Genomic DNA, 19795 nt, shown 5'->3' with positions numbered 1-19795 from the left:
CATGATAGATCAAGAAAGGAGGAATAAAAGGAGATCAGCGCAGCCAAAAAGTGCAGTCCTGACCAACTGAAGTCTGTCAGTATAAAAACCGCTCGTAATCTGTGGAAGAAATTTGTGAAATTGTACTTTTGGAAAACAGCATTCTTTGATAGGTAATCGTGGACTGTGGAGAACTCGCGAGAGAAGAGAATCAAAGGGTATGATGTGTGGCGTTATGGAAGAATGTTAAAAATTAGGTGAACTGGTAAGGTAAGGAATGAGGAGATTCTCAGAAGAAACGTCGAGAAATGGAATATGTGGGAAACACCGACAAGAAGGAACAGGATGGTAGGTCTTGTGTTAAGACATCAGAGAATAACGTCCACAGTACAAAAGGAAATTGAAGTGAGTAGAAACTCTATAGGAAGACAGATATTGGGAAGTATTCAACAAATAGTTGAGGACGTTGGCTGCAACAGATGAAGAGGCTGGGACAAGAGAGGAATTCGTGGTGGGCCGCATAGAACCAGTCAGAAGAGTAATGACTCACCACTCCACTAGAAAACTGCAATATGACAGGCAGAGGTACGGCGCTGTATGGGCTACTCGTGACTAGGTTCTCGTTATCAGTTTTGAGGCTCACTTTGCCACTCAGTTTCACGTGTAGCGCGTAATCAGAATTAGCACAAATCGCTGGCTTAACTGGCCTCACTCTTAAATGGTTCACGCAAGAAACAGCTGTAAGTCACATGCTAAGACGTCTGAGCTGGCCATTAAAATTGTTACACCACGAAGAAATGCAGATGATAAACGGGTATTCATTGGACAAATATATTATACTAGAACTGACATGTGATTACATTTTCACGCAATTTGGGTGCACAGATCCTGAGTAATCAGTACCCAGAACAACCACCTCTGGCCGTAATAACGGCCTTAACACGCCTGGACATTGAGTCAAACAGAGCTTGCATGGCGTGTACAGGTACAGCTGCCCATGCAGCTTCAACACGACACCACAGTTCATAAAGAGTAGTGACTGGCGTATTGTGACGAGCCTGTTGCTCGGCCACCATTGACCGGACGTTTTCAGTTGGTGAGAGATCTGGAGAATGCGCTGGCCAGGGGAGCAGTCGAACATTTTCTGTATCCAGAAAGGCCCGTACAGGACCTGCAACATGTGGTCGTGCATTATCCTGCTGAAATGTAGGGTTTCGCAGGGATCGAATTAAGGGTAGAGCCACGGCTCGTAACACATCTTAAATGTAACGTCGACTGTTGAAAGTGCCGTCAATGCGAACAAGAGGTGACCGAGACGTGTAACCAACGGCACCCCATACCTTCACCCCGGATGATACGCCAGTATGGCGATGACGAATACACGCTTCCAATGTGCGTTCACTGCGATGTCGCCAAACACGGATGCGACCATCATGATGCTCTAAACAGAACCTGGATTCATCTGAAAAAATGACGTTTTGCCATTCGTGCACCCAGGTTCGTGGTTGAGTATACCATAGCAGGCGCTCCTGTCTGTGATGCAGCGTCAAGGGTAACCGCAGCCGTGGTCTCCGAGCTGATAGTCTCTGCTACTGCAAACGTCGTCGAACTGTTCGTGCAGATGGTTGTTGTCTTGGAAACGTCCCTATCTGTTGACTCAGGTATCGAGACGTGGCTGCACGATCCGTTACAGCCATGCGGATAAGATGCCTGTCATCTTGACTGCTAGTGATACGACGCTGTTGGGATCCAGCACGGCGTTCCGTATTACCCTCCTGAACCCACCGATTCCATATTCTGCTGACACTCACTGGAGGTCGACGAAGCCGGCTGGAGTGGCCGTGCGGTTTTAGGCGCTACAGTCTGGAGCCGAGCGACCGCTACGGTCGCAGGTTCGCATCCTGCCTCGGGCATGGATGTGTGTGATGACCTTAGGTTGGTTAGGTTTAAGTAGTTCTAAGTTCTAGGCGACTGATGACCTCAGAAGTTAAGCCGCATGGTGCTCAGAGCTATTTCAAACATTTTTGATCTCGAACAACGCGATCAGCAATGTTGCGACACGATAAACCGCAATCACGATAGGCTACAATCCGACCTTTATCAAAGACGGTAACGTGATGGTACGCATTTCTCCTCCTTACACGAGGCAACACAACAACGTTTCACCAGGCAACGCCGGTCAACTGCTGTTTGTGTATGAGAAATCGGTTGGTAACTTTCCTCATGTCAGCACGTTGTAGGTGTCGCCACCGGCGCCAAACTTGTGTGAATGCTCTGAAAAGCTAATCATTTGCATATCACAGGATCTTCTTCCTGTCGGTTAATTTTCGCGTCTGTAGCACGTCATCATCGTGGTGTAGCAATTTTAATGGCCAGTAGTGTATTTTAACTTGCTGTTGATTCTGAGATCAACAGAAGTGACACGTAGTGACAGCTGGACAACGACTGAGAGTGGCTATGCCACTGTGTCCAACTGCTGTAATGGCATTCGCATAAAGTGATTTTGTGGATATCAACGTTAGTCAAAATTAGCTGCAAAAACTTTTTTGCGCCATTCGAATACGTATCCAGTGTGGCACGCAGTACTTCACCTCGTACAATGTGTATTCTGAGCCCAGTTCGTGACAGACGGGCCGTGCCTTCAGTATCACATCTAGGAGCATATTGTTGGTGTAAACACCACATGAAACGTTTGATCCCCCCTCGCTGAGACGACCTCTAGTTCCATTAGGTCCGAGCTTTGCAGAACCACACTGACGAAAGAGATATCCAGCGGTCTTTGATTCCTCTAACAAACACCGTCCGAACAGGCCATGAAGGCCACAACAGTACCGATCGGCCGTAGTGGTGTCCTCAGGCCTTAGCCGTCACCGGAGGGGCATGTGGTCAGCACATCGCTCTCCCGACCGTTCTCAGTTTTCGTGACTGTTGTCTCTACGTCTCAGTTAAGTAACTCCTCAATTGCCCTCACAAGGGCTCAGTTCTTGCCACCTGCCAGCAGCACTCGGCAGACTCGGAGTGCGACCCATCCAGGAACCAGCCCAGTTGACAGCACTTCTGTGATCTGACGGGAACCGGAGTTACCACTGCAGCACGGCCTTTGGCTGTCCTTATTACAAAATTTATAACTTCCGCAGTGATACAAGTTCCCTGCTATTACACGTTAAGGTACCGTTTCGTGTTATTATACGCTAGCATAGCGAGACTGAATGCTGCTCAGCATGGATGTGACGAGGAAAGCACGAAAACGGAGCAGAGGTAAATGGGGAATCAGTCCAGTGATTACACGTGCGACAAGCAGAAAAATACCCTGACGTAAGCTGTATTGGAAATGGCTATGTCAGAGCTGAGCTGGGAAGGTAAGGGAATTAGAATTAATGGAAGAGGGCTTAGCAACTTGAGATTTGCTGATGATATTGCCTTACTGGCCTAAGACTTCGCAGAATTCCAAAACTTAGTTACAGATGTTGCATCGGAATGTCAGCTGACTTGCTTGAACATGAACCTGTCCAAAACAAAAGTAATGTCCAACAAAAGGGTCCCAGCTGGAGATGTGAAAGTCAAGGACAGTCTACCAGAAAAGGTCAGTGAATATGTGTACCTTGGCCAGATTATAAATATGAAGGGAGACATAAGGCCAGAAATCTATCGACGCATCAAGCTTGGCTGGTAAGCATTTGGGAAGAATTCAACAGTATTCAGATAAAAAACGCCAGTAAATCTGAAGAAAGCAGTCTTTGATCAATGTATTCTTCATGTGATGACGTATGGCTGTGAGACATGGACACTGAACTCATTTACAAAAGGGAAACTTAAGACAGCACAGAGAGCCATGGAGAGATCAATGCTGGGCTATACAAGAAAGGATAGGAAAAGGGCAGATGACATCCGGTCTGTGACGAAGGTTAATGACATTTTAGAGACAGTAGGTTCCTTGAAATGGCAGTGGGTTGGCCACGTCGCAAGAAGAAAAGATAACAGATGGACGAAGCTAGTACTGGAGTGGAGTCCGAGAGAGCACCGGAGGCCTAGAGGAAGACCACCAGACAGATGCGACAAAGACATTAAGAAAATCGCTGGTAACACCTGGCAGAGAACTGCCCAAGACCGTCCCACTTGGAGAAGACTGCTGAAAGCCTACCTCAATCCATGAGTCGAAGAGGCCACATCATTTAATGATCGAATTGGCTGATGATGATGATGATGATGATGAAGCGAGTTTGACATAGAGCAGTCTGGTATGGCCTACCGCTTGCGAACGAACGTCTCGGGAACGTCGAGGATGGTCTGCTGTTCGCGTGGTTATGTCAGCTGAAAGTGGTTGAAGGGCGATGGGACTACGAATAGCCGACAAGGTGTTGGTGAGTAACGCAACACGAAATGACCCATTCTCAACAGATGCCAACATTAATAACGTACATTAGTGAAGCAACTTAAATCACATAATAAAAGCGCATCTTACGGCTCAGACTGTACACCAATTCCTTTCAGAGTATACTGATGCAATAGCCCCACATTTAACAATCATATAAGAGGGTGAGTCAAATGAAAACCTTAAATTTGTAAAAACAAATGGAAATTTCGCGCCGTTATCCTGTAAGTTGGTAAGCGTGCTACAAACAGCGTGCAGAATGGCGTGTAGGTGGCAGCGTAGTGCAGATGCACACATACCGTCGCAGTATCAGAATAAAGATGGCCGACCCACTTGCGACTTGCACCAGGGAAGAACAACGTTCTGTTGTTCAGTTTTTGCGTAATGAAGGTGTGAAACCTATTGAATTCATCGACGAATGAAGGTTCAGTACGGTGACGCATGTTAGTCACAGCAGCAAGTCTACGAATGGAGTAGGAAGTTCGTAATTGGTGTGACTTCAGTGGAAGATGCTACTCGTCCAGGTCAGGCGCAACAAGTTGTGACTCCACAGAACATTGCAGCTGCTCAAGCCATAGTGAAGGGAAACCGCCGAGTGACACTGAATGACATTGCAGCATGTTTACAGATTAGTCATGGGTCAGCACACCACGCTGTGCATGATGTGCTCCAGTTTCACAAAATGTCTGCAAGATCAGTGCCACGGCAGCTGACTCCTGAAATGAGAGGACGACGTGTTGATGCTTGTGAAGCACTTCTTCGGCGCTTTGAACGAGGAGGTGATGGCTTCCTTGCAAGAAGCGTTGCTGGGGACGAAACCTGGGTTCACTTCCACCAACCGGAAACGAAGAGAGCGAGCAAGGAATGGCGCCATTCCTCATCACCAAAACCAAAGAAGTTCCGAGCAGAACCATCAGAATGGAAGGTTATGCTGACTCTCTTTTGGTACGAAAACAGGCGTCATTTTGGAGCATTACATGCCTAGAGGGACCACTGTCACCAGTGCATCAGATCTCCTAAAAAATCATCTGCGGCCTGCAATCAAATCAAAGCGACGTGTCAGCAGGTGTCCTTTTGCAAAATGACAGTGCAAGGCCCCACACTGCCCGTACAACAGTTGCAACAATCACAGACCTGCATTTTGAGTGTCTTCCTCATCCACAATACTCACCTGACCTTGCCCCAAATGATTTTCATATGTCTGGACCACTCAAAGGCGCAATGGGAGGAAAGAAGAGGTACGCCACGCGATGCATGAGTGATTGCACAGACTACCAAAAGAATTTTTTTCTAAAGGAATTTATGCACTTTGTAAGCGCTGGAGGACTTGCATTGAGCGTGGGGGAGATTATGTTGAAAAGTGATGCAGCTTTGTGCCACTTCTGCACAATAAATAATATTTTAAAAAAATATTTAAGGTTTTCATTTGACTCTCCCTCGTAGCTAATCCTTCTCACTGTGTTAAAATAGATGGGTAAACTTTACGTAAATTAGCTGCTAATCTCTTGTCTGAATGTAAAGCACAGCCAACTAAAATGCTGCGCACTGTGATCTGTACGGCACGAGCATCACGCATTGAATGCTCCTCTAGCTGGAACAAAAAGTCATGCACAATATAGCTACGTCGCAAGCGAAGTGAACCCGTTGCACCGTGGCTGGGTTGTTGGCTTTGCTATGCACAGGTTACTGTCCGTCACTTCCATCCAAAGTTCTTTCTACCTGCTCATGACTCTGTACCTCAACAGAGAGATAATAGCATATGAGGGGAAGGCTCACACGCACCTCGGCTAGTGCAACTGCTCATCCGTTTCCCTGAATAACCATTTTTCCTGGTGTCCAGCAGACGGACACGTCCTTTTGCAGCCTCTGTAGCCAAAGAAGGGACTACTGTACCTGCTGGGTACGGCTTGTAGAGAACGAACTACACTCATGGAGTAAGAACAGGTAAGGAATGTAGCAGTCGCAACGCATCTGATCGCAACATCCGCACACAAGTCTGCATCGACCTCAATGAATTCTGTAGGCAACCAGGTGGGGTTACAACTGCGCGGCCAGGGAAAACAACCGAGCAGCAAGGGGTGTCACCCATGTGTGAAGAGAGCTATAAAGGCTGTACCATACGAGGGTGAGTTAAATGAAAACCTTGTATATTTTTTCAAATATTATTTATTGTGCAGAAGTGGTACAAAGCTGTATCACTTTTCAACATAATCTCCCCCTCACGCTCAATGCAAGTCCTCCAGCGCTTACAAAGTGCATAAATTCCCTTAGAAAAAAATTCTTTTGGTAGTCCGCGCAACTACTCATGCACCGCGTGGCGTACCTCTTCACCAGAACGGAACTTCTTTCCTCCCATTGCGTCTTTGAGTGGTCCAAACATATGGAAATCACTTGGAGCAAGATCTGGTGAGTATGGTGGATGAGGAAGACACTCAAAATGCAGGTTTGTGATTGTTGCAACTGTTGTACGGGCAGCGTGGCGACTTGCATTGTCACGTTGCAAAAGGTCACCTGCTGACAGCAATCCACGTCGCTTTGATTTGATTACAGGCCGCAGATGATTTTTTAGGAGATCTGATGCACTGGTGACAGTGGTCCCTCTAGGCATGTAATGCTCCAAAATGACGTCTTTTTCGTCCCAAAAGAGGGTCAGCATAACCTTCCCTTCTGATGGTTCTGTTCGATCTTCTTTGGTTTTGGTGATGAGGAATGGCGCCATTCCTTGCTCGCTCTCTTCGTTTCGGGTTGGTGGAAGTGAACCCAGGTTTCGTCCCCAGCAACGCTTCTTGCAAGGAAGCCATCACCTTCTCGTTCAAAGCGCCGAAGAAGTACTTTACAAGCATCAACACGTCGTTCTCTCATTTCAGGAGTCAGCTGCCGTGGCACTCATCTTGCAGACACTTTGTGAAACTGGAGCACATCATACACAATGTGATGTGCTGACCCATGACTAATCTCTAAACATGCTGAAATGTCCTTCACTGTGGCTTCAACTGCCGCAATATTCTGTGGAGTCAAAACTCGTTGTGCCTGACCTGGGCGAGGGGCATCTTCCACTGAAGTCACACCATTTGCGAACTTCATTCGTCGACTTGTTGCTGTGACAAACATGCATCACCGTACTGAACCTTCATTCGTCGATGAATTTCAATATGTTTCACACTTTCACTACGCAAAAACCAAACAACAGAACGCTCTTCTTCCCTGGTGCAAGTCGCAAGTGGGGCGGCCATCTTTATACTGATACTGCGACGGTATGTGTGCATCTGCATTATGCTGCCACCTACACGCCATTCTGCACGCTGTTTGTAGCACGCTTACCAACTTACAGGATAATGGCGTGAAATTTCGATTTGTATTACAGATTTAAGGTTTTGCATTTGATTCACCCTGATAATTAGTGTCGCAAACGCATATACATGAAAGTACACCACCCTAGAAGCAAAAAAGTCTCGGCAAACATGGGCTCTAAAAGGCACACCTTAAGACCTATGAACACCTCTTCACCTTGTATACTGTGAAACAGATCTCTTTTACTGAACACGTCTTCATAGCTCTTAAAGTATGCACTTTGGAGCCTCGTTACTGGACACCTCTCAAAATATGGAAAGTAGTGAACTTGCAGTAGAAGAGATCTGTTTCACGGTATCGAACATAAAGAAGTGGTCATAGCTAATGCTGTTTCATAGCCCACGTTTATTGAGCCTTTTTGCTTCTAGTATCGTGTGATTTCAACTGTGCACATTTACCCTTTTTATTATGAGACGTCCTTTATAGACGTGGTTCTCATTTAAAATGTAAAGAAAAATATTTACCTGATAAAATATGTTAGCATGTAAACATGGCTAACTGTTCGTGCTGTTACTAGAATGAGCCGGCCATTCTGAAATAAATTAAAGCTCTCCTTCCAGTGAATTTGGAGAGCAGCTCTGACACCGCTCAAAATTTCAAAAGTTTTCTAACTGTCGTCTCTTCATCGCCAAATACCGAAGGCATCGCTCTTCAGCGTATAGAACACAAGGCGTTATAACACGATCCATTATGACTGTTACTCGACAACCACTGCATTGCGTTCGGTGTTTACGTCAATGCTGGACGCGACGGGCAGGTAATGCGCTAAGTAGGCGTATGTAAGAAGACGAATACTAGTTTCTCAACAGTGAAAAAGCACTTCGCGATCTACAATAATACCACCAGAATCAAAAATGGTTCAAATGGCTCTGAGGAACTACGGGACTTAACATCTGAGGTCATCAGTCCCCTAGAACTTAGAACTACTTAAACCTAACTAATCTAAGGACATCACACACATACATGCCCGAGGCAGCATTCGAACCTGCGACCGTAGCGGTCGCACGGTTCCAGACTGAAGCGCCTAGAACCGCTCGGCCACCTCGGCCGGCCACCACCAGAATCGAATGTAATACTCTAACCTGCAAACAGTTCAGTATTTCGCAGAGAAAAGGATTGCTGAGTCTGATAATTACCGCCGAAACACAAAAGTGAAGTACTTTTTCCGATACACAGAACAGATTAAATAGTAATCTGCAAAAATGCTGACACAAATGACGCACAATACAAGCACAGTTAGAAATATCCAGCAAGAAATTACCTAACAACAGATACTACCATTGTGTCAAGTCGACGAGTAGTATAGCAAATTTCTCTTGATGCCGAAAATCTATCTTCGTGTTGTGCCCAAGAAAAAACCGTGAAAATCTCGCGACGTTCGAATCGTGAACTTTGAGTGTCTGACGTAACAACATGTGAAAGGTGTGTAATTTATGTCAGTCCAATACAAGACGACTAAAATTTTACTAGCGATACATGTCGTGCCACCGTTGGAAGCTATGAGGGCGGTTTCTTCGTGCACTCTGTCAGTTGCAGTCTTCTTCTCAGGCCTCACCTCGAGGTACTAACAACCCTACCAAAACAAAGGTCAAAAATTAATTATGATTAGTGTTGCTCACGCTGCTAAATATTGCATTTTCGGACAACAACAAAGTTATATTATGTGGCAGGTGTCATTAAATCACAGTTAATAAAGTCATTTCTTGAAATAATGGATAAACTAGGCACTCATCTTTTCGTGTTTCCCACGCTGGTCTCGTTGTGAACTCATGGCTCAATCGTCGAAAATCTAGGTAGTGATGATTCCAAGCTCGGGTGCAAAGAGGCCTAGGTGTTATTCTGCGATATCCAAAAGTTTTATAGATGTGTTTCATAAACCATTCTTGAAGATTAAGCTTTTGCAAGTTAGGTGTAAAAAAGTAATCAGCACTCCGAATTTAAGTTAAACTTCTTTTTTATTACTTTTGTTGCAATATCACGTAACTCGTTTCAAAACATCACTTCACAATATGAAACATACTTGAAAATATCTTCCTCACTGTTAAAGTTCACATTTCATAAACTGACTACAATTTGCGTCTTTTTAACATGACGACCAAAGCTTGACTCTCTAATAACCGCTTACGCGCCCCAAAAATCAGAGTTACAAGTACGTCAATGATCATAGTGACAAAAGAAAGACTACACATAAGAATAATATCATTGCAATATATACAATCGATGTATCGAAGTACCTTTATATTAATGAAATCAAATCTGAATGTTGTCACAGAAATGTGTTAACTATTTTACAGAAACACAGTGGAATATTGCTGGTATCGAGAGGTTGAGGTGAGTTGCCGCAATGGTTACGTAATTCAAGTACCATTACAAGGTCCATTTTAACCATTCACACGCAAGAGCGTGGCACTTCGGAAATGGGAGAACAGAATACATCACTCCTATCGTTGATACAACGTTTTCCTAAAATTCGACAATAAAAGAAGCATATCTATCATATCCTCACTGGTACACATGTCTCGCGCAAGAAGTGAGTTTTCGCATGACAGAAGTCAAACGATGCACAACACATTTCCTGTTAGACGTCGGTGTATACAAGTAAACAGCCGAAAGGTTTGAAATGACGACGCAGACTGCCGTGATAACCCAGTTACTGCTGATTCCTCTCAATTTCAGCACACTTTTGTGATTCTTCTTCGAACAGTATTGCTCTGAAATCCATGGGCTAACGTGATCATGTAGATGATGTACGTCATGTTATGTGTATGCACTCATACAGTGTGAAAAGTATTTAAACCGACAAACTCTGGGAGGTTGTAGGGGACATCAAAACAAATATTTTTCCCTAATGTCATTTTTTCCTATGAGGATTATTTAAACCGGTGGAGGCCGTATTACGCTCTGCAGTTGTTAGAGGCCGTATTACGATCTTCAGTTGTTAGAGAGCGTATTACGGTCTTCAGTTGTAGGCAACTGCTGTCCGCCAGTGTAGTAGTGCATTGTCTCTGTTTACTAATGGAGCGATACACCTGGAGTGAGTACACTGATATGGTTGGTGCGTACTACGTAGCGCACCACAACGGACGAGCTGCACAGCGGGTTTATCAACAACAATATCCTAATCGCCGTATACCGCATCATACGACCTTTGCCGCTGTGTACCAACGTCTGCGTGAGATGGGGCATTTAGCAGATTACCTGGACAGAGATGCCGTCACACGGTAAGAACGCTGCAATTTGAGGAAGCTGTCTTGCAGCATGTGGAGCGGGATCCTGCAATCAGTGCAGTTCTCCGTTAATGTGTGGGTCGGTGTTGTTGGGGACTGTTTAATTGGGCCGTATCTGCTTCCTAGGCCATTAAATAGCAGGCACTATTACAATTTTCTCGCCAGAGCATTGCCAGAATTGCTGGAAGACGTCCAGATCCCTACAAGACAAAGCACTTGGTTCTAACATGACGGGGCGCCGGCACATTTCGGTCGTCGTTTGCGTCGATTCCTGGACCGACGGTTCCCAGAAACATGGACTGGCAGAGGTGGTCCTGTACCATGGCCTGCTCGATCCCCAGACATGTCCCCTCTGGACTTTGTTGTGTGCGGAGAGATGCGCAACCTTGTTTACGCAACTACTGTTACATCAGAAGAGGATCTGGTTGCCCGGATGGTAGCAGCAGCAGCAGCAGCAGCAGGAATAATTCAGGATACTCCTGGGGCTTCCCCCGTGTCAGACAGAACATGATCCGACGGTGTAACCTTTGTTTACGTGTCAATGGAGGCATTTTTGAAAATCTACTGTAATTGAAATTGGGTTGTGTTAATGTGTTGTCTCTTGGTCATAAAAATATGGAAAAGTGTTTGTTGGTTTAATTAATTTGCGACCAGATAAATCTTCCTTTACCGGTTTAAATACATCTTATGGAAAAAAATGAAATCTGGGAAAAATATTTGTTTGATGTCCCCTACAACCTCCCAGAGTTTGTCGGTTTAAATACTTTTCACCCTGTATAACTGATTCGCTTCGATGGGCCATGAATCGACAAGCTTCAGTGCGAAGCATAATACCGTCCGATGTCCAGCGGGAATCTAAAGTTAGCGAGCGTGGAGGACATGGACGGACACTGCAGACGGGCGGCACTGGGGGGGAATGTGAGTTGGCGAGGGAGTCTGCCGAGATGGTCCGTGCCGTGCATTTGCGAAATCCCGGGTTCGAGTCCCGGCGCAGCTCACATTTTCACTCGTTACCGTTGATTCCGCATAAAGTCGCGATGCAGCTGATATCTTCAGTTCCTTCCCATCCCTTTCCTTTCTCACTCCTCCACTTTCAGTTTACGGGATATCAGACCAGCTGTGTGGCTGGATTGAAGAGTTTTTAGCAAACAGAACACAGCATGTTGTTCTCAATAGAGAGACGTCTACAGACGTTAAAGTAACCTCTGGCGTGCCACAGGGGAGTGTTATGGGACCATTGCTTTTCACAATATATATAAATGACCTAGTAGATTGTGTCGGAAGTTCCATGCGGCTTTTCGCGGATGATGCTGTAGTATACAGAGAAGTTGCAGCATTAGAAAATTGTAGCGAAATGCAGGAAGATCTGCAGCGGATAGGCACTTGGTGCAGGGAGTGGCAACTGACCCTTAACATAGACAAATGTAATGTATTGCGAATGCATAGAAAGAAGGATCCTTTATTGTATGATTATATGATAGCGGAATAAACAGTGGTAGCAGTTACTTCTATAAAATATCTGGGAGTGTGCGTGCGGAACGATTTGAAGTGGAATGATCATATAAAATTAATTGTTGGTAAGGCGGGTACCAGGTTGAGATCCATTGGGAGAGCCCTAAGAAAATGTAGTCCATCAACAAAGGAGGTGGCTTACAAAACACTCTTTCGACCTATACTTGAGTATTGCTCATCAGTGTGGGATCCGTACCAGATCGGGTTGACGGAGGAGATAGAGAAGATTCAAAGAAGAGCGGCGCGTTTCGTCACAGGGTTATTTGGTAAGCGTGATAGCGTTACGGAGATGTTTAGCAAACTCAAATGGCAGACTCTGCAAGAGAGGCGCTCTGCATCGCGGTGTAGCTTGCTGTCCAGGTTTCGAGAGGGTGCGTTTCTGGATGAGGTATCGAATATATTGCTTCCCCCTACTTATACCTCCCGAGGAGATCACGAATGTAAAATTAGAGAGATTCAAGCGCGCACGGAAGCTTTCCGGCAGTCGTTCTTCGCGCGACCCATACGCGACTGGAACAAGAAAGGGAGGTAATGACAGTGGCACGTAAAGTGCCCTCAGCCACACACCGTTGGGTGGCTTGCGGAATATAAATGTAGATGTAGATGTACATGTAGATGTTATGTCTTGACTTCCGAAAAGCATTTGACTAAGTATCACATCGACGCTCGTTCAGAAAACTGAGACCGTACTGAGTATCAAACGAAATTCAAACTGGTCTGAGGACGTAGCGTTTTATCTTGGACTGAAAGACGTCGACAGATGTAGGAGGAGCGTACCACAGGGAAGTGCATTGGGGCCTCTACTGTCTGTATTGTATATTAATAACCTACTGGACAATATTGGTAGTAACATCAGTCTTTTTGTAGAGGATGCACTTACCCAAGATCAAACACTGTATCAAAATTGGTAGAAATATCCAGTCGGGTCTTGATAGTAAGTTCTTCCAAAAGTTCTTCCAAAAGTTCAGAAATTTAAAACTGTGTCTTGCACAAAACGTATAAATTAATTTCCTATGATTGCAATATCAATGAGTCACAATTGGAATCAGTCAACTCATACACACACCTGGATGTAAAAGTTTGTGATGGTATTGTATGCAATGGTTATACAAGACCCTTCGTTGGTAAAGTTGATGGCAGAGTATTGGGGTAATGCACTCAGTCTCGAATGGAGATTGCTTAAAAAAGACCGATGCGATCTATCTTGGAAGTGGAGGCCACGACATTCGGATCGCTTAGGAGTTTCAAGAGACGGTTTGACTCCCGATGAAACGTGGCAATTTTTTTTTTTCGTCACTGGTCGTATTATTTGAATTATATCACATATGAGAGGCAATGTAATGAAAAAAAAATACCATGTGTATTTGCATGAAGTTTCAATGTATGTTCCCCGTGTGTGTGACAAATGCCATCCTGCAACGTTTTATGTCGAGAACACATTCAACGAGTAATTGTACATCACCCTTGTGGTCTGGCACTTTGTGACTTGCTATATTTCTTACTGTGAATAACGTCGTTCGCATTATTATTTACCGAGGTTTGACTTGGGCTTCCCAAGCCTGTCCCTCGTCCTTCAAAATTTAATTACAAATAGTAAAGAGTCACATAACACTTCATGGAAATGTTCGCGGTGTTTCTTTTCATTGTTTTGCCTCTCAAATATCGTATAAATTAAATAATGTGACGAGGAATGAAAAAAATGTAAAATAAATAATAAGTAGTGGCGGGATTCGAACCTTCGACTCGTGCACGATCTTCTAGCAAAACGTTAACTGTTGTCGCTTGACCACAAAGACTTCTTACGACAGACGTCTACAAACAGATACATCAGTTACATAATAGACTCGTATAACTTCTCTTGCGATTTTCTCGGAATTGGCAGATAGTGCACCTACTTGCACGTTATTTTAACGGCCCACTAAATGTGTACAAAGTTTGATGCAACTTGAGATCTCAACGTCGTGGCGTCACCTTGTTACAAAATTGCAGAAGTGTATGTGACCAATATCAGATAGCACTATCAGGAAATACTGAACTTCCACAGCGGCGAGCAGCACGAATGGTTATAGGTTCTATCACTCGCTAGAGATCATCTCCGATATGCTCTAAAACCTGAACTGGCAGAACGGCTTGTAGGGATATCCCACGAAACCCTACGTACTAAGTTTCGAGAACCAGTATGAAGTGACAAATCCCCAAATGTACTACCGTCTCCAAAGTATCGGAACCGTACGAACTGTGTAGACAAGACTGACTAATTACAGAACCCACAGAAGCATTTAAGTAATCTTTCTTCCCGAGTTCCATAAGTGAATGGAGCTGGATGGAACTCTGTTATACAATTGAATTGGGTGTACTCTCTGCCATGCGCTTCACAGTAATTTGCAAAGTACCGGTTTAAATATAGAACACTCTTTTTTAATTACTAGACGCTTCACGTTATAAAATTTAAAATAACGTTAAAAAACGTATACAACCCCATTAAAAATGCTTACTCTCTGTTCATACAACAGGTCACATTATTAATTATATAACAAAATTACGTGGCCGTCTGCGTACTATTATTAGCAAGAAACCGCCTTTCCATATCTTTAAATTGGGGATACGCTTGAATTATTCGCTGCTTTGACATTTAGACTCACTATCCGTCCATACAGACACGTGGGGTCTAGTGCAGCAGGGGATACAACCCGTCGGCTTTGAACAATGACGTCATTCCTTAGTCATAGATCGTAATGTCTTCACTTCGAGGCATAGATAATAAAGCAGTTCTGTGTTCTAATAAGCACTATCATTAAAATAATTGAATGTTAATCTAAAAGCGATCGCTTGATATTCTGTGCATCATTAAATGTGTGATTTAATTAACTTAATTGTTTGTTTTTTATTCGTCCAGTACTTAATATTTTTCGTAATGATATTGAGGTAATATGGATTGTGTTTTTTGGCTTTTTTTAAAAAAAATCTCACGAGATAGAATAAACTGATCCTACTTTATTCAGCAATCAATAAAAAAAACTAAACTAAAACATAACAGCTTTTGCTGTTATCTTTCCATTTCGTTTTTTTACTGTTTGCTTAATAAAGTAGGATCAGTTTATTCTATCTCGTGAGATTTTTTTTTTAAAAGCAAAAAACACTTATCAGCTACTGAAGGCAGCTACAACACTACGAAGAATCACTTCTCGGCTTCTGACAAGATATTGCTTAATAAAGTAGGATCAGTTTATTCTATCTCGTGAGATTTTTTTTTAAAGCCAAAAAACACTATTGCTTAATAAAGTAGGATCAGTTTATTCTATCTCGTGAGATTTTTTTTTTAAAGCCAAAAAACTCTTATTACGTACTGAAGGGAGCTAGAACACTAAGAAGAATCGCTTCTCGGCTTTTGACAAGATATTGCTTAATAAAGTAGGATCAGTTTATTCCATCTCGTGAGATTTTTTTTTAAAAAAGGCAAAAAACTGTTATTAGGTACTGAAGGGAGCTGCTTAATAAAGTAGGATCAGTTTATTCTATCTCGTGAGATTTTTTTTTTTTTAAAAAGTCAAAAAACACTTATTACGTACTGAAGGGAGCTAGAACACTAAGAACAATCGCTTCTCGGCTTTTGACAAGATATTGCTTAATAAAGTAGGATCAGTTTATTCTATCTCGTGAGATTTTTTTAAAGCCAAAAAACACTATTGCTTAATAAAGTAGGATCAGTTTATTCTATCTCGTGAGATTTTTTTTTTAAAAAAAAGTCAAAAAACACTTATGCTTTTGACAACATCAATGTTTATCTCTCTCGCATTCCTTTGTTTCTCAACATTCTCCTCAGCTCTTTCATCTCTGTAATACATGCTCTCTGGCGACTTGTGACGTCATTGTTCAAAGCCGACACCTCAATATCATTGCGAATAATTTTAATTTACAATGATAGCGCTTATCCGGAACACAGAACTGTTTTATTATCTATGCCTCGAAGTGAAGACATTACTATCTATGAGTAATGTATGACGTCATTGGTCAAAGCGACGGGATGTATCCCCTGCTTCACTAGACCCAAGGGTCTAGTGCAGCAGGGGATACAACCCGTCGGCTTTGAACAATGACGTCATTCCTTAGTCATAGATCGTAATGTCTTCACTTCGAGGCATAGATAATAAAGCAGTTCTGTGTTCTAATAAGCACTATCATTAAAATAATTGAATGTTAATCTAAAAGCGATCGCTTGATATTCGGTGCATCATTAAATGTGTGATTTAATTAACTTAACTGTTTGTTTTTTATTCGTCCGGTACTTAATATTTTTCGTAATGATATTGAGGTAATGTGGATTGTGTTTTTTGGCTTTTTTAAAAAAAAAATCTCACGAGATAGAATAATCTGATCCTACTTTATTCAGCAATCAATAAAAAAACTAAACTAAAACATAACAGCTTTTGCTGTTATCTTTCCATTTCGTTTTTTTTTACTGATTGCTTAATAAAGTAGGATCAGTTTATTCTATCTCGAGAGATTTTTTTTTTAAGCCAAAAAACACTTATCAGCTACTGAAGGCAGCTACAACACTACGAAGAACCGCTTCTCGGCTTCTGACAAGATATTGCTTAATAAAGTAGGATCAGTTTATTCTATCTCGTGAGATTTTTTTTTTAAAGCCAAAAAACACTATTGCTTACTAAAGTAGGATCAGTTTATTCTATCTCGTGAGATTTTTTTTTAAAAAAAGCCAAAAAACTCTTATTACGTACTGAAGGGAGCTAGAACACTAAGAAGAATCGCTTCTCGGCTTTTGACAAGATATTGCTTAATAAAGTAGGATCAGTTTATTCTATCTCGTGAGATTTTTTTTTTAAAAGGCAAAAAACAGTTATTACGTACTGAAGGGAGCTGCTTAATAAAGTAGGATCAGTTTATTCTATCTCGTGAGATTTTTTTTTAAAAAAGTCAAAAAACACTTATTACGTACTGAAGGGAGCTAGAACATTAAGAACAATCGCTTCTCGGCTTTTGACAAGAGATTGCTTAATAAAGTAGGATCAGTTTATTCTATCTCGTGAGATTTTTTTTTTTAAAAGTCAAAAAACACTTATGCTTTTGACAAGATCAATGTTTATCTCTCTCGCATTCCTTTGTTTCTCAACATTCTCCTCAGCTCTTTCATCTCTGTAATACATGCTCTCTGGCGACTTGTGACGTCATTGTTCAAAGCCGACGGGTTGTATCCCCTGCTGCACTAGTCCCGACACGTGCGGTATGTCAGCGCAGTGAAATCAGTAAACAGAGAATCGTCATTTATCTCTGGAGCTGACCAGAGGGAGCACTTACCTTAAAGGATAAGGTGGCTCCACGCCGTACACATTCAGTCCCTCCGCGAAAGTCATCAAGATAAGCACCACGCACGACGACGACATCTCTCCTTCGCAGCAGCTGCGAAACGAATTCCGAACAAATAATCAGTATTCTTCCTTTTAAGTGTCACTTTCAGTTTCAGAAGAAGAGATGAACTCACCGTAATATAGAACTCAAGCAGAGAGATCGGTGAGGCGAGTACACCAGGAAGCTACGGCTGCATTTGTTTCTTCCCCCCGGTTACCACGGAAACATCCACGACTTGTGTAAACAAAATGCTTCTCTCGATCTTCGGTTGTTTCCCAAACGGCCGTAATTTCTTTCGAGTATACAGCCTCATTTACATTCATTTTTAGTTGGAGTACGGATCAGCTTCCAATGTAAAACACTTGAATTTTACTTTTTAAGTCGGCATTTACAAATGTGTGTGCATCCGAGCGTGCTTGTATGTGTGTGTGTGTGTGTGTGTGTGTGTGTGTGTGTGTGTGTGTGCAAGTGTGCGTGTATAAAATAAGTAACACAAGTGGGTTGATAGCTATAAATTTAAATCAGAATATCCACCCATACTCTGAAAACCACTGTGAAGTGCATGACAGAGAATACTTATTAATATTGCCCAACATATTAGCGTTTGTGCCTTTAATAAATTCTGGTGTCTGATTACACTTTAAGCTCACGGGTGAATAGGACACCAGCATTCCGTTCAAGTAATGCAGCCGGAGAAAAATAACTGCTTAATGAGTTTGTGAGTGTTATGATTAGTCTCTGTGTGGTTACTGTGGGAGTCATGGGTTCGGGGCCGTAGCATATTACTGTGCACTGAGGTGACCACGCTCACCGGATAGCGATTCGCGCCTGTACTCATGGCGGTAGTGTCGCGTACAGAAGGTATAAAGGGGCAGTATATTGGCTGAGACGTCATTTGCACTCAGGTGATTCATGTGAAAAGATTTCCGACACGATTGTGGTCGCAAGGCGGGAATTAACATACTCTGAAAACAGAATGCTATTACAGTGAAATGAACACCCTCAGCTGCTTACAGGCGTTGACATACGTCAACGGGGACAGATGAAAATGTGTGCCCCGACCGGGACTCGAACCCGGGATCTCCTGCTTACATGGCAGACGCTCTACCCATCTTTTTTTTCCCCTCCAATTTATTGATCATAACATTCCACAGTAGTTCATAATTTTCAACGGACATTTAAAAGTAATAAAACAAACTATAATTAATTACAGGTTCCTTGACATTTTAGAAAAAAAATCGAAGTCTAAACCAGATAGTGATGTTCGTCACTTGATCTTATTTGTTTTTCAAAAATCAAATTGTCTATCGTTTCTTCATGTTCTGAATCCATCTGAGCCACCGAGGACACAGAGGATAGCACCACTGCAGGGTTTTATCTCTGGCACGCCCCCCGCGAAACCCGCATTCTCATCGTATTGTCCCGCACTACATTCTTAGTGCCCCCGCCCATTATAGTCATTACTCGCGGCGCGTTGCCGATTCCCGTAAGAGTTCGGGCACTGCTTGTGCATTCGCACATGTCCGAAAGAACAGATACCATCTTACAAGGAAACCTCCCCATCGCACCCCCCTCGTATTTAGTTATAAGTTGGCACAGTGGATAGGCCTTGAAAAACTGAACACAGATCAATCGAAAAAACAGGAAGAAGTTGTGTGGAACTATGAAAAAAATAATCAAAATATACAAACTGAGTAGTCCAGGCGAAGATAGGCAACATCAAGGACAATCTGAACTCAGGAGTTCCGTGGTCCCGTGGTTAGCGTGAGCAGCTGCGGAACGAGAGGTTCTTGGTTCAAGTCTCCCCTCAAGTGAAAATTTTTTTTCATTTTCGCAGAGTTATGATCTGTCCATTCGTTCATTGACGTCTCTGTTCACTGTAAAAAGTTTAGTGTCTGTGTTTTGCGACCGCACCGCAAAACCGTGCGATTAGTAGACGAAAGGACGTGCCTCTCCAATGGGAACCGAAAACATTTGATCGCAAGGT

General features: G+C 43.1%; 1 protein-coding gene across 3 annotated transcripts in view; it reads left to right on the top strand.

Moving 5' to 3' along the window:
- The window catches only part of LOC126210558 (pharyngeal muscle protein 2-like), a 510724-nt gene that overhangs the window by 263011 nt on the left and 227918 nt on the right, over positions 1-19795 (top strand). The window lies entirely within an intron of this gene.

The sequence above is a fragment of the Schistocerca nitens genome, chromosome 10 (assembly GCF_023898315.1).
Source record: "Schistocerca nitens isolate TAMUIC-IGC-003100 chromosome 10, iqSchNite1.1, whole genome shotgun sequence".
Lineage (NCBI taxonomy): Eukaryota > Metazoa > Arthropoda > Insecta > Orthoptera > Acrididae > Schistocerca > Schistocerca nitens.
The sequence above is the reverse complement of the archived record's forward strand: the minus strand, read 5'-3'. Positions and strand labels throughout refer to the sequence as shown.